A 15,350-nucleotide genomic window follows, 5' to 3' on the forward strand; every position below is an offset into this window, starting at 1 on the left:
GTTTCCTTTCTTCTACCATTAACATTCAGAATCTAGGAAGCAACCTAAATGTTCCATCAACAGAGGAATCGATAAAGAAGATGTGGTACATATGCACAATGGAATATTACTCAGCCATGAGAAGGAACAAAACTGGGTTATTTGTAGAGATGTGAATGGACCTAGAGAATATCATACAAAGTCAGTCAGAGAAAATCAAATACTGTATGTCAATGCATATATATGGAATCAAGAAAAATGATACAGATGAACCCATTTGCAAACTGTAAATAGACACACAGATATAGAGAAGTAATGTATGGGGGGAAGGGGAAGGGGTTGAATGGACTGGAAGATTGGATTAACACATATACACTACTGATACTATATATAAAATAGGTAACAAACGAGAACCTATTGTACAGCACAGGTAACTCTCTCTATTCAGTGCCCTGTGGTGACCTAAATGGGAAGGAAACCCAACAGAGAGGGCATTTATGTATATATCTTATAACCGATTCACTTTTCTATACAGCAGAAACTAACACATCGTAAAGCAAATATATTCCAGTAAAAATTAATTGTAAAAATTCAGAATCTAACAAACCATGTAAAAGTAGATAACGCAGCTGTTTTTTAAATGAGCACAGAACCAGCAGTCCTGTGATTACTAATCCTGTTTTGAATCAGCTTACCATTCTCCTCCAAAACCACCTTACTAGGCCACTCAGAGGGTACCCCACCATCCCCCTAGAGACAGACCACATCAAAATGGCAACACGGAACGAAGAATCGGCCAACACGTTTCACAGTGGAGGAGGAAGTCAATGTCAGAATCTTGGCTGTTATAAACGTATTTCAAATGTTTCCATCCCATGTGTTTTTGTAAAAAATTGTGGAGCGCAACAATAAAAATCCATGCCACCAAATTACCCATTACCAGTGTGTGTAGGGGAGGGGCTGTCTATTCCTTCTTTCCAGAGTTTTCCCACCAGAAGTCCACCACCCAATTTCTCTAGATATTATTACCCTACTGTTTTTTTTTTTTCCAATCATATTTCTATTCCCTGACAAATATGTGGCTTCAGAATGTGGTGCTTAGTCACTCAATCGTGTCTGACTCTGTGACCCCACAAAGAGTAGCCCACCAGACTCCTCGGTCCAGAGGATTCTCTGGGCAAGAATACTGGAATGGGTTGCCATTTCCTTCTCCATGGTGGGATTTTGTGATACAAGATGTGTTTCTTGTGATTCTTAGTTGCTACCCTAACTCATTGTGCAGCTGGAAATTCTTCTGGCACTCTATCTAAAATAAAGTCCCGTGGGGCTTCCCTGGCAGTCCAGTGGCTAAGTATCTGCCTTGCAATGCAGGAGACGTGGGTTTGACACCTGCTGGGGGAACTAAGATCCCACACGCCTCAGGGCAACTAAGCCTGGGCCCCGCGCAACACAGTGAAGATCCGCGTTCCACAGCTAAGGCCTGGCACAGCCAAATAAGTAAATAAAATATTTAACATAAAAAACAATGTCCAGCACCTTCCATTTCTAAATCAGACCAGTCTTGAGTAAGACGAAACAAAGAAGGAAATAAACTTAATTAAAAGTGAAATAACTTGCCAAGACCAAATGGCAGACCATCAAACTGGAGGAAATGAGGACTTCTGTAGGGGATGGATTGTTTATGTAGGGTTTCATTTCAGAAGAGTAAAGAAGACATAGAAAGTGTTGGCTTATCCATAACTAGGATGCTCCTACCCCCTGCTCAGCGAGGGAGGCGAAGTGAAGGGGGAAACTGTGTTGGTCTGTCTCATCTTGGGCAGGAAAAGAATTTGCGGAGAAAGCCAGGTTAATTACGTGCTGGGGGTCAAAACCTAAAAAAATGACTAAAATGAAGGCACAATCAGGTAAAGTCAGCGTCCCCAGCTTCAAACTATCCTATGGTGTAGCCACGCTGATGAATTGCTTGCTTTTTTTTTTTTTTTTTTTGAATTTTTTGTACCATAATGACCTACAGGAAGAGTAACCTACACATGCATATGAACAGCAGACCTATGAAAAGTCTGACGAGAAAAACGAAATACTGCAGGGGGCCAAGGGCTTGGGACGCACCAGTTACCTTAAGGCAATAATAAAAGCAGGTTGATGGTCTGACAGGAGTGCCGTGAAATGATCATGACCATATTGAGGCTACTGTGGTATTTTTTTTTTAATGGACACTCTGCTGTAATGAACACTGAGAACCTCACCTAATGAGGAGAAAATAGGTGCCTGTTCTCAGAAGCACAGGTGCAGATGTTGGGGTCCGTTGTTCTGAAAATAATGTCAGACTCCAGAGCTCTAGATCCATGGGAAGGCAATACTGCTCCTTCCTGGCTCCTGATGGAAAGCTCAGATGTTTGCCAAACACGCCCACCTCAAGGAGGAAGATGGGGGAGGATGACCTGCAGGGAACTGTGGCAGGAAGGGAAGCGTGTAGACGGAGGACTGGAAATGTGTGGGTCATCCGTTCTGAAACGGCTTTGCTTCCAGTTCACTGCGAAACTCTGAACAAGTCATTCAGTCCTCAGGGGCCTCAAAATGAGGGAGGGTCAGAAAGATGCTATCTCAGGGCCCTTTTAGTTTGAGCGTTTTCTGGTTCTAATCTGAATCAAAATCCTGAGCAGCCACAAAGGTTGGTGAGCAATACTTTCCACACATACACAGACACTCCCCGAATCCACCCTTTGCAGGCATGAGGGCACCTGTGGGCCCCCTCTTCCCCTCTCGGCACCCCCTTCCTCAACCTGGGCCCCGGCACACACCCTACCCAGGTACCCAGTTTCACCTGCTGCCCAGAGACCCCCGCCAGGACCCCAGCAGGAGACACTTTTGAGAATCGGCTCTCAGAAATAGTAACATCCAACTCTGCATTCCCCTCCACGGTGGCCAAAGTCATGTCAAATTCATAATCAAGTTTTAATAAATGGTGAATCTGTTGGATGACTAATGATATTACTACTTGCTTCCTATTTTAGAGTGTACAAAGGACTTACACATCAAACTCTTTTCTTACAAAAGCTTTCTGAAATTGGACTGTAAATGTATCTATTCGATAGGTGAGGAATCAGGACTTCCCTGGTGGTCCAGTGGCTAAGACTCCATGCTCCCAATGCAGGGGGCCTGGGTTCAATCCCTGGTCGGGGAACTAAATCCCACAGGTTGCAACTAGAGGTCACATGCTGCAAATAAGACCTAGCACAGCCAAATAAATATATATTTTGGGGAACTCAACCTGGTGCTCTGTGACAACCTGGAAGGGTAGGAGGTGGGAGGGAGGTTCACAAAGCGAGGAACATATGTATATCTATAGCTGCTTCATGTTGTTGCTTGGCAGAAACCAACTCTGCATTTATCCATCCTCCAGTTGACGCTTTTGAACTGTGGTGTTGGAGAAGACTCTTGAGAGCCCCTTGGACTGCAAGGAGATCCAACTAGTCCATTCTGAAGGAGCTCAGCCCTGTGATATCTTTGGAAGGAATGATGCTAAAGCTGAAACTCCAGTACTTTGGCCACCTCATGCAAAGATTTGACTCATTGGAAAAGACTCTGATGCTGGGAGGGATTGAGGGCAGGAAGAGAAGGGGACAACAGAGGATGAGATGGCTGGATGGCATCACCGACTCGATGGATGTGAGTCTGAGTGAACTCCTGGAGTTGGTGATGGACAGGGAGGCCTGGCGTGCTGCGATTCATGGAGTCACAAAGAGTCAGACACGACTGAGCAACTGAACTGAACTGGACTGAATTAAATAAAAAATAATAAAAAAAGGTTAGGAATCTGAAACTCAGAGACACAAAAAATAGTCACCAAATGGAGACTAGAATCCAGATCTCTCAGCATCTAATCTTGCTTTGTTCCAGACTATACTCAGCCTTCCTGCTGTATCTCCCCATCAGGGCTAGAAAGACTTTTACACCAACTCTTAGGGTCAGAAGTCACACCTGGTCTCACCTGTTCCACGTCTAGGGAAAAGAAACATGGAGAGATGGTCTCGTGGAGGCCTGGCCGTCGTAACACCACCCCCAATTCTCTCCCGTGCTGTACTTCCACATGGACTCAATCTTGCCAACAGAAAGGAGAACTTTTCCTTGAGTCCTGGTCAAAGGTATTGAGAAAGGGACATCTGGGTTTCTTTTAGGAAGACAAGGACTCAAGAGTTCAGCTGTCCTAAGGGAGCCTTCCCTGCTCATGCGGACAAATGAGGAGGCATGGGTACTTCCTGTGAAAAAGATGTGGGCCATCAAGGGTGATGTTATTTTTAGGTGTGAAAGTTAAGCAATTATATTATACAATAAATAAGTGTTTAAAAAATACAGTTTAAAAACCTTTACACCTTTTACAGCAAAAGAAAGGGGTTCTTAAAGAAGTTAGTCTCTAGGGTTTGGTCCTTGGTTTGGAAGTTGTGGGGTTTTGGTATTTTTTGTTAAATGCTTTAAGAATCTTGGTGCAGGGCTGGTGATGCTGCTCCAGTTTCTTAACTTGCTTGTTAGCAGGACCACCTGACGCAGCTGCTCGGCTGGGGCTTTGCCCAGTGATGCTGAGGTGTGGAAGCGGCAGCCGGGCACGGGCAGCCAGAGGGACAGGGCCTTTGCACGTGTCCAGAAAGTGCAGCCACAGATTTCAGGATTCAGAGCGTCTGTCCTGGGCACACTCATCCAGGACTCCCAGGAGAAGAGGCATCAGCTTTTATCAACCACCCAGCCCAGGAAATGCCAAGATCCACCCAGACAGCCCAAGACGAGGCAGACTTCTCCCGCCAGTCCTTCCTGTTTACTTACCCTCTTCCGATTTGGGAGAGAGGGCAGAAACCATGGTTACTGAGCCAGAAAAGATGGCGGAAGCCTGGGGTAGCGACGGAGCCTGGAAAGGAAGCCTGCCTGTTTCTCTCCTTCTCACCCACACGGTGCACTCAGCCCAACTGAACCCGAGGAGAGAGAACAGATGCTCTGAACGGATTTGCGATTATCTTACGTCAGATAGTAAAGAACCTGCCTGCAACACAGGAGACCTCAGTTCGATCCCTGGGTTGGGAAGATCCCTTGAAGGAGGGCATGGCGACCCACCCCAGTATTCTTGCCGGGAGAATCCCCATGGACAGAGGAGCCTGGCGGGCTGCAGTCCATGGGGTCATAAAGAACTGGAGAGAGTCAGGAACAACTGAGTGACTAAGCCAGCACATAGCACATGGCACCCCAGGTGGCACTAGAGGTAAAGAACCTGTCTGCCAATGCAGGAGATATAAGAGACTCAGGTTTGATCCCTGAGTTCAGAAGATCCCCTGGAGGAGGAAATGGCAACCCACTCCAGTATTCTTGCCTGGAGAATCCCATGGACAGAGGAGCCTGGTGGACTGCAGTCCATGGCGTCACAAAGAGTTGGACACGACTGAAGAGACTCAGCACGCATGCATGACACCACACAGTTAAGTTGCTGAAATGAGGCTCAAGGGAAGACAAGAAGTGACCAGAGGACATTTTCAATCACCTAAAAATAACCAGAAAAGTCACAGGACCTAGGAGATTTCAGAAGCTGGAAGAATTAGCCCCACAAGGCAGGTTTGAATAGATGGTATGCCAAAAATAATAAGAAATGGTTCTTGTTTCGTTTTACCCTGAGTTCTGTTTCTTTATACACAAACATGTGTTGAAGCCAAGATAAGGTTGCACTTGGCATCACAGTACCTGTGAGAGATCTCAGCTGCATCAGTGACGTGCCTTTTGTCACCAACCCTGCCACCCTGGAAGGGGCTTAATAAATATTTGCTCAACGAAGGAATGCATTGGACCATAGGTGAGCACCCAGCTATGATCACCCATCAATGTGTGTGGCTGGTCAACAATAAGGCTTGGTGGGAATTATTTGCCCAACAGGGACTGATTAATCTTTGGTATCAGATTCTCTGTCTTGGAGAATTTTAGGAAGACTCAGAAACCTGTGGAACAAGAGAGGAAGTGTCAAACCAGAGGCCACGAGGGAGCAAAAGGGATGAATAGCAGAAGGTGGGAGGTAGAGAGCAACCAGAGAGGCAGTGAGGAGGGAATGGTCTGTCCCCATTAACCCCTGGAGTAGTGACCAAGAGCCAACAACCTGTCCAGTCCGCACCTGGAGCTGCTCTAACATCCCGGAGTTATTGAGGGGTCCGTAGGCTGTGGGGTATTTTGAAGGCAGCCCTGAGGTCAACCTGTGTAGCCCCTTTAACTCACCAAACCCACTCTCACTCACTCCGGGGGCCATCTTGGCAGAGGAGGGGCCCGCAGTCAGAAGGCGGGCCTGGAACTGAACCGCCTGGACGCCGCCATTCCTGCAGCGATGCTGGCAGGTCTCCGTGAAGGCTGACAATGGGGAAGAGTCCTGGCTGTCTGTTTCTCTATGTTTCCTGCAAAGCCCTGAGCCCAGAGAGTCCTGAGTGTGTCTTTGGGGTGGGTGGATGTGTATGTGAGTGAGAGAAAGACAGAGATTAGCTAAGTCCTTACACATCAAGCCACACAGCTATTAGCATCAGATAAGCTGACTCACAGTTCCCTGCATACCTACTGTGTATTCCTGGCCCAGAACTTTCAATTATGTTCTCCTACCAGCCTGAAAGGCCCTCTCACATCTTTTAAACAACCCCCAAACCAACTGACCTCCCGGCGAGGCCCAGCTGAAGCTCCAACCTCCTGCACGAGGTCTTTGTGGCCGCATCAGGAGACACTGCATGAAGACGCTCCCTCCACATTCTGCCTTTTAAATTGACAAGAGTTGAAAGCAGGCTTGAACAACCAGAGCCCAGAGATCCTTGGGGCTGGAGTAGGCACCCCCCAAGGCAATTCGTGTACAGCCCAGGACTCACTGTCAGAGAAGCGCACTCAGAGGGTGCAAGTTGCTCTGGGGGCCCATCTGGCAGGTGGGGTGACACCTCCAAGGAAGACAGGAAAGGCGTGTATTTCCATCTCCGAGTCCTCTGCCTTCTGTATTTCTTTTGCTGATGAAGCTTCGGGAATAGAATTCATCATGAGAATGCAGTCACTTCACTGACTGACATGGCTGTTGGGCCAGCCCCCAGCTGGCAAATGGGGAGTCAAAGACTTCCTTATGGAAAAATATTGCCAAGTACTGTGCTAAGGGCTTTGTGGACATTTTTTCCACTTAGAACAACCCTATGAGGACAACATAATTGCTCCCATTTTATAAATAAGGCTTAGAAAGAGTCTATATTTTGCCCAGAGTATGTAAAAAAAAAAGAGAGAGAGAGAGAGCATTTGATTGCAACACCTGTGCCCTCTATCGGACGATGCATCAAGGCCAAGCAGGTGGGTTCTGAAGTCAGACTGCCCAATTCACATCCCAGCTTCACCACTACATAACCTTGAACTAGTCACTTAAATGCTGGGCCTCAGTGCCTCATGTCTAGGATGAGGACAACAGGGCCAATGTTAATGGGGACATGAGGAGAAGTAAATGAGATATAACGTGCAGAGCTCTTAGAAGACCACCGAATGTATACAAGGCAGCCACCAATTCATCAACATTGTTATTATTCTATATTATTGTTATAATACTACATTATTGTTACAATATTCCCAACAAAGAATCTAGAGACCTCTTTTGTAGGAAAAGTAATTCCATCAGAATTATTTCTACCTGAATTAATTCTATCTCAATTCTATTACCAAAGGAGGGGACCAAACTTAAATATAAACAAGCAAACACACAAAAAAACATAAACTCAACCTCATTGATTGTATATAACTATAAAGATAACCAAAGATGTGGTTTGTAAAAGTTAACACAATTAAACTATAAAAAATATTAAAATTAACAATACTAATTTTACACGGCGATGATACCAAGAGACTGAAACTAAATCAACACTCCCAATGTAACTGTGTCCTGATGACCACAGTGTAAAATCTTTTGTGTTTATTGTGGTTATCTGACCTCATGCACACAGTGTGATGACTCAGTCCATCCACTGCTTTTCCCCTACTGCAATTATCAAAGAGGAATCAGTTATGTGTCTTGATGCATTTGACCTTCATTTGTCATAAATTCGCAAGCACACCTCAGCTCTTTTGCACATGACAAAGTAATTCCATGGGGCCAACATAACCATGAACAAAATGAACCGCAAGCTCTGTTTCAACACTACCTGATGGAACTTTGTGCAATCTTAGAAATGTACAAGGTGCTGTGCAAAATGACAGCCAGCCGTCGTTTGTAGCTATTGCTTGAAATGTGGCTGAGGATGGTACTCAGTTACAGGCAGGCATCGGTATGATCCATAATTTATATAAAAACTGTACATATACCTACCAGAATAACATACATACATACGTGTGTACAGACACAAAACTTTCAAATGTGTAGCAAGAATCTTCAGACCACTGATAACTTTGCAGTTTGCAGGATGCTACATTATAGCACACTGCATTCTTTCTATTGGGAAGATTCATTCAGGTCCAGCCTTAATGCCAAGGTCTCTGTTCCCCAGACCATACCTGGTAGTTGGTCAGAGGTAGAGAATCTAAGAATAATATTGCCATATCCTGGATTTACCAGGCCATGCCAGGAGTTTGGGGGTTACATTTTAAGAGAGACCTCAAAGAACTAAAGCTTTTTGAGATGAGGGTTAGCAAAAGAGTAAAGAGAAACTAAATTAGGCCAGACCAGAAAAGTCAAAAGAAATAGAAAGTGAAAGTCGCTCAGTCGTGTCTGACTCTTTGCAACCCCATGGACTATACAGTCCATGAAATTCTCCAGGCCAGAATACTGGAGTTGGTAGCCTTTGCCTTCTCCAAGGGATCTTCCCAACCCAGAGATCAAACCCAGGTCTCCCTCACTGCAGGCAGATTCTTTACCAGCTGAGCCACCAGGCAAGCCCAGTAATACTGGAATGGGCAGCCTGTCCCTTCCCCAATGGATCTTCCCGACACAGGAACTGAACCAGGGTCTCCTGCATTGCAGGCAAATTCTTTACCAACTGAGCTATCGAAGAACTAGAGATGTCACTAATTATTAGAGAACTGCAAATCAAAATTATAATGAGATATCACCTCACACCAGCCAGAATGGCTTTCATCAAAAAATCCACAAACAATAAATAAACAATAAATTATAAAATTTGGAGGGTGTGGAGAAAAGGGAACCCTCCTACAGTGTTTGTGGGAATGCAAATTGGTACAGCCACTACAGAGAAGAGTATGGGTGCTCCTTAAAAATCGAAAAACAGATCTACCATATGACCTTGCAATTCCACTCCTGAGCATATATCCAGAGAAAAACATGATCCAAAAGGATACATGCACCCCAGTGTTGACTGCACCAATAGTTTACAACAGCCAAGGTATGAAAGCAACCTAAATGTCCTTTGGCAAATGAATGGAAAAAGAAGATGTGGTAAATATGTACAATGGACTATTACTCAGCCATTAAAAAGAATGAAATAATGCCATTTGCAGCAATGTGAATGGATCTAGATTCTCATACTGAGTGAAGTAAGCCAGAGAAGGAGAAATACCATTTAATATCCCTTATGTGCAGAACCTAAAAAGAAATGATACCAATGAATTTACAAAACAGTGACAGAGAGTGAACTTATGGATGCTAAGGGGAAGGGACAGTTAGGCAGTTTGGGATGGACATGTGCTGCTGCTGCTAAGTCGCTTCAGTCGTGTCTGACTCTGTGCGACCCCATAGACGGCAGCCCACCAGGCCACCCCGTCCCTGGGACCCTCCAGGCAAGAACACTGGAGTGGGTTGCCATTTCCTTCTCCAATGCATGAAAGTGAAAAGTGAAAGGGAAGTCGCTCAGTCGTGTCTGACTCTTAGCGACCCCATGGACTGCAGCCTACCAGGCTCCTCCATCCATGGGATTTTCCAGGCAAGAGTACTGGAGTGGGGTGCCATTGCCTTCTCCAGGGATGGACATGTACACATTGCTATATTTGAAATGGATAACCAACAAGGACCTACTGTATAGCACAGGGGACTCTGCTCAAAGTTAGGTGGCAGCTTGGACGGGAGGGAGGTTTGGGAGAGAATGGATACATGTGTATGTATGGTTGAGACCCTTCACTGTTTACCTGAACTGTCACAGCATTGTTAATTGGCTATGCCCCAATATAGAATAAAAAGTTCAAGAAAAATTAAAGCAATTTAGGACACCAGAAAAAAAAAAGAACTGGAGATGTGTGGCTTGGAGGAGATAGTATTAAGAAGGAAAGGAAAAGGTATGGAAAAGCTATGCCTTGTGGACAAATGTTTGGAGGCTGCAGTTACAGGAAGCAAAAAGGACACGTTTCAGTTCACTTGAGGTTAGAGCAAAGAGAACACTGGCACGAGTCAAAACGAGATTGGCCATAGTGAGTAGAAGATAACATGTGTGGGTTGTATCTCAACCAAAACTAAACAGAAAGACTCTTCTTAGTGACCACGCGTGTGGTCTACATGAATAAAGACACAGGGTGCATTGAACACAGTTATTCATTCACTTCCTTCTTAACGTCACTTAACTTTTAAAGGAAAGATACATTCTTTAAAAGAACAAAGTGAACAAGGAAAGAAACAACAGAGGTGGAGATGTTAGCAGATTTGGAAGCTGGAAAGCAGTTGAAGGAGACTTGGCACAGTGAGGAGAGAAATCCTAAACCTGAGACCTATTTATTCCATAGAATCTCAGAAGAGAACAGAAATGTGAATTGGACAAAAGACCCTTTACGTATAAGGTGGAGATGTAGCTGGAGGGAAAGGTTGAAACTCTTTAAAGGGAGTAAGATTTTCTGGGCAATTTCTCCATGTAGCCAAGATTCTACCCTGAGAGCCAGCAGAGACCTAGAGATCTGCTCTTCTAGAAAGGGTGACCTTGATTGACAAGATCTGGACTCATGAACCTTTCCCCCAACCCAGTGGAGGATGCGGAGAAGTCATGGTAACAAAAAGTGGGAGATTAAGTTAAAGCCCATGGATTTACTGGGGAGACCATCCCCCACCTCAGTCCCTCAGTTCATTTCCAGAGTAATTATTTCTCCCATGGCTGGACACTATAGGATTCCCTTTTGAGAAAACTGATCAGCCCAAGAGAAAAGGCCAGGAGATCCATCCATTTAGGGACATCCATGGAGGTTAAAGGGCCCCTTTAAACTGCTAAGTGAGCCTACTAATGTATAAGCCCATTCCAAGATCTCAGACTTCCCAATCATCATCTTAGTGTTTCACCAAAATATAAAAAGATAACTAAACCGCCAAGCACTTGAACAAAAGCGCTAGCCTACAAGGCAGAAATTGAAATAACATGTTCTTTTATAAAAAAAAAAAAACTGAGGGAAAACAAAAACAACAGACATGAGGAACAGAAGAAAACTAAATAATAACAACAATTATTATCTTCAGACACACAAAAGGAAGCACTGTGTCCATAGTACATCCATGAACAAAATGGATGCTATAAAAATGCAAACAGCATTCAGAGAAGAAAAAACTATTTGGGAAATTTAAAACATTGCTAAGAGAAATTTTTTAAAACTTCATAAGTTGGAAATAAAGCTAAATCTCCCAGAAAAAAGGAAAGCTTAGAAATGTTAGAAAAAAAAGTTTTAGGGCTGAGGTTCAATGTCCAAATAAAGGAGTTACAGAAGGAGAAATAATGGAAGGGGAGGGAGTTCTGAAAGAAATATTACAAGAAAATAACTCAGAGCTGAAACACTGTTTCCAGCTTCAACAGACTATTTTGACACCCAGTAAAATTAATGGAAAAAAAAAAAACAAACCTCTCATCAGAGCACATAATAAAGAAGTTTCAGAACACAGGTGAATTGGATAGGGGGGTGGGAGCGGGAAAGAGAAAGCTGATCCAGAAACCTTCCGTCGAGAAGAAAGAGGCTACCTACAACCGCTGACTGTTTATAACGCTGAAAGCTGTAAGACAACGGAACAAGGTCTTCAAAACCCCGAGAGAAAACAAATTTGAACATATAATTCAATAACTCACCAAATCTCCATATTCCAAGTATGGAATTTTATGTTCAAATTTGCTTGAAGAAAGGAAGAAAGAGTGGAACTATATGTAACTTTGTTCTGTATATTCCAAGTCTCCTGTAAATTATTATCATAGTTTCATAATTTAAAAAAGAGAGAGAAAAAAAAAGGAAGAAAGAGAGGGAAGGAGGCAGGAGGGACAAAAGAAAGCAGCAGGCTCCTTGGGAGGTAGGAAGTTCCCTGGAGCTGGGACTAATCAAGCAGAATGTATAGCCACTTTTTCGGAGGGATTTAGAGGGTTTTCAAACTTGAGATTCTTATTGTGATGGAACCAGTCATCAAATCTCCCTATAAACTCCAAGATTCTATAAGGAGCCAACAGAGTTTGGATGAAGAAGGTTCTGGAACTGAGTGCCAACAGTGGGTGAGGGTCGGTGAGCACCCTGTAAAGAGTAGCAGACAGGTTCCCCTCCCGCCGCCTGTAGTAGCCTAAGGAGCTGGGGAGAAAAAAGGAGAGGGAAGAAGTAGGCTTAGCTCTCTTCCTGTTTCTTTTCAGGAAGTCAGAGAGGCCCTGAGTGATACGAGAGGGAGTACATGGGTGTTTACACCAGAGAGTGCCCTTAGCATACCTGTGAGCTCTCAGGTTGTAGAATTCTTCAGTAAGAGACAAATACCAAGACATGTTACTATCCTAAAATCTTTTCATACTCAAAGTCTGATTCTGCCTCACAGATTTGGGGGCTACATCTTTTCCTTTCTTTTTAATAAACCCGAAGTTTCTCTGAATTCACATGTGATCCTTTACAATGCAAACAGCAGCATGCAATTAATTTAAAAACAGGATGTTGTTATTTGGAAAAAGTCAGTTTAAAATCCAAACTGGAAGAGGATTTCTTTGCCATGGCTCATAGTAATGACCACACTTTTTTTTTTTTTTTCCAGTGCCGCAGGGTTTAAGCAGCTTCAGGCGTCCAATCAAAGACACAAATCTGAAAAACAAGTGGAAAATCTAAGTCCAACAAAGCCTACTCAGATTTCAGTCTGTATTTCAAAACATCAACAGATGACATCCACCCATCAACAGAAACTAGAAACTGCTCATTATGAACTGTCCCCATGGGTCACACATGTTGCATGCGGCACCAACTCCCCCAGGACAAGATACCCACTCACTGTTGCCATGGAAATTTTTCTTCTAAGGTTTTCCTCTGTGATGTCATTTGTTGCATGGTAAGGTGGAGTCCTCTAGTGTCCCTAAACGGTATTTCCTTCAAGAATAAATTACACGGTTGGCGTCTGTGATGGCGATTTATCAAGGGGAAAATTAATTCATCACCAAATCAATTGATATGAGTTTGAGCAACTCTGGGAGATGGTGAAAGACAGGGAAGCCTGGCATGCTGCAGTCCACGGAGTCACAGAGAGTCAGACATGACGGACTGACTGAACAACATCTGGGTTTGATCCTAAAGCAGCTAAACTCTAGAGTGGAATAAAAATAAGAATCTTTTGCATTTTGCACTCATGGTCTGACTGGTCAACAATAACAAGAATCAAAATTGCTTTATCATGGTGACTATTTTACTCCCTGGGAAGGTATATTTGCCAATGCTGTGTTTGTGTGCGCTCAGTTATGTCTGACTCTTTGTGACCACATGGATTGCTTCCTCTGTTCATGGGATTTTACAGGCAGCAGTTCTGGAGTGGATTGCCATTTCCTACTCCAGGGGAATCTTCCCAACCCAGGGACTGAACCCAGGTCACTTGCATCTCCTATATTGGCAAGCACGTTCTTTACCGCTGCACCATCTGAGAAGTCTGCCAAGTAGACTAGAAACTCGTCCAACTCTTTTTCAAGAGAAAAATGTAGACAAATGTCAACAGTGTAGCCCTACCCATACTGTGACCCACCAATCCCAGTATGGAATTTCAGATGAGTAACTGAGTGATATAACAAAAAATCTGTCCTTTCCCCACTGGCTTAAAATTCTATGTCGTGTATTATCTTGTCACACACAACTTTGGATATCCTCTGTTGTAATATATTGAGCTATTCATTCTTCTACCAAAAACCAACTGTTTAAATTTGTATCACTTTATAACATGCTGATATCTTGCGAGGTAATCACTCTTTCAAACACTCTTTGCCCATTCTTATACATTTACCGTTACAAATTAACTTTAAAGTTAGCTTAAATCACCCTTTTAAATAAAACTGCCACTTTTATTGGGATTGCACTGAAATAAACTGACTTGAGGGCAATGAATTTCTTTTACATTGTAAAACACACTCCGAGATAACTAAACTCTCCTTTGCTCGGATATGGCTTCTTACATTCTTCTTACCATAAAGTTATCACATTTAAAAGACTTTCTTCACCATCCAGCTATTGCCTGTGTTCATAGGCTGATTTTACTATTACTAACTGAATACACTTGACAGATACTGAGATGGCAGGCATTATTGTAGATGCTTATTTAAAAGGGTTAGAAACATGCCTGGCCATAGTAAGTAAATACCATGTTAGCAATTGTCATCAGCATTATTATCACTATATAAAACCTTTGGGTGTAGCATTCATGGATCCAGAGATTGTCACATGGAGTCAAGTAAGTCAGACAGAGAAAGAGAAACATCGTATGACATCCCTTAGATACAGAATCTAAAATGAAATGATTCAAATGAACTTATTTACAAAACAGAAACAGACTCACAGACTTAGAGAACAAATTTATGGTTACGGAGCTGGGGCAGGATCAGAAGGCATAGTTAGGGAGTCTGGGATGGACATGTACACACTGCTCTATTTAAAAGAGACAGCCAACAAGGACCTTCTATATAGTACAGGGAACTCTGCTCAGTATTATGTGGCAGCCTGGACAGGAAGGGAGGTTGGGGGAGAATGGATACATGCATGGCTGAGTCCCTTTGCTGTTCACCAGAAACTATCACAACATTGTTAACTGGCTATACTCCAACATAAAATAAAAAATTAAAAACAAAAAAACAACTTTTGCTGCATCTTTTTGAACTGTTCAGAAGTGGCGACTAGGTAACACTGATAAGTAGCCATATAAGGTAAATTATGTGCTAGACCAGGGAGGTCAAGAAACATTTCCTGTAAAGGACTGCTGCTGCTGCTAAGTCGCTTCAGTCATGTCCGACTCTGTGCAACCCCATAAACGGTAGCCCACCAGGCTCGTCTGTCCCTGGGATTCTCCAGGCAAGAATACTGGAGTGAGTTGCCATTTGCTTCTCTGTAAAGGACTGCTGCTGCTAAGTCGCCTCAGTCGTGTCCGACTCTGTGCAACCCCATAGACGGCAGCCCACCAGGCTCCCCCGTCCCTGGGATTCTCCAGTCAAGAACACTGGAGT

At 43.7% G+C, this 15,350-nt stretch overlaps 1 protein-coding gene and 1 long non-coding RNA gene across 3 annotated transcripts in view; one reads left to right on the forward strand and one right to left on the reverse strand.

The window, feature by feature from the left end:
* Positions 1-15,350, reverse strand: part of PFKFB3 (6-phosphofructo-2-kinase/fructose-2,6-biphosphatase 3) — a 273,450-nt gene that overhangs the window by 11,369 nt on the left and 246,731 nt on the right. The gene's annotated exons all lie outside the window — the stretch shown is intronic.
* On the forward strand, positions 12,354-13,273 carry LOC132346847 (uncharacterized). The gene is made up of 2 exons (XR_009496808.1): positions 12,354-12,404; positions 12,917-13,273. It is a non-coding gene; the product is annotated as an uncharacterized lncRNA (long non-coding RNA).

The sequence above is a fragment of the Bos taurus genome, chromosome 13, assembly GCF_002263795.3.
Source record: "Bos taurus isolate L1 Dominette 01449 registration number 42190680 breed Hereford chromosome 13, ARS-UCD2.0, whole genome shotgun sequence".
Classification (NCBI taxonomy): Eukaryota; Metazoa; Chordata; class Mammalia; order Artiodactyla; family Bovidae; genus Bos; species Bos taurus.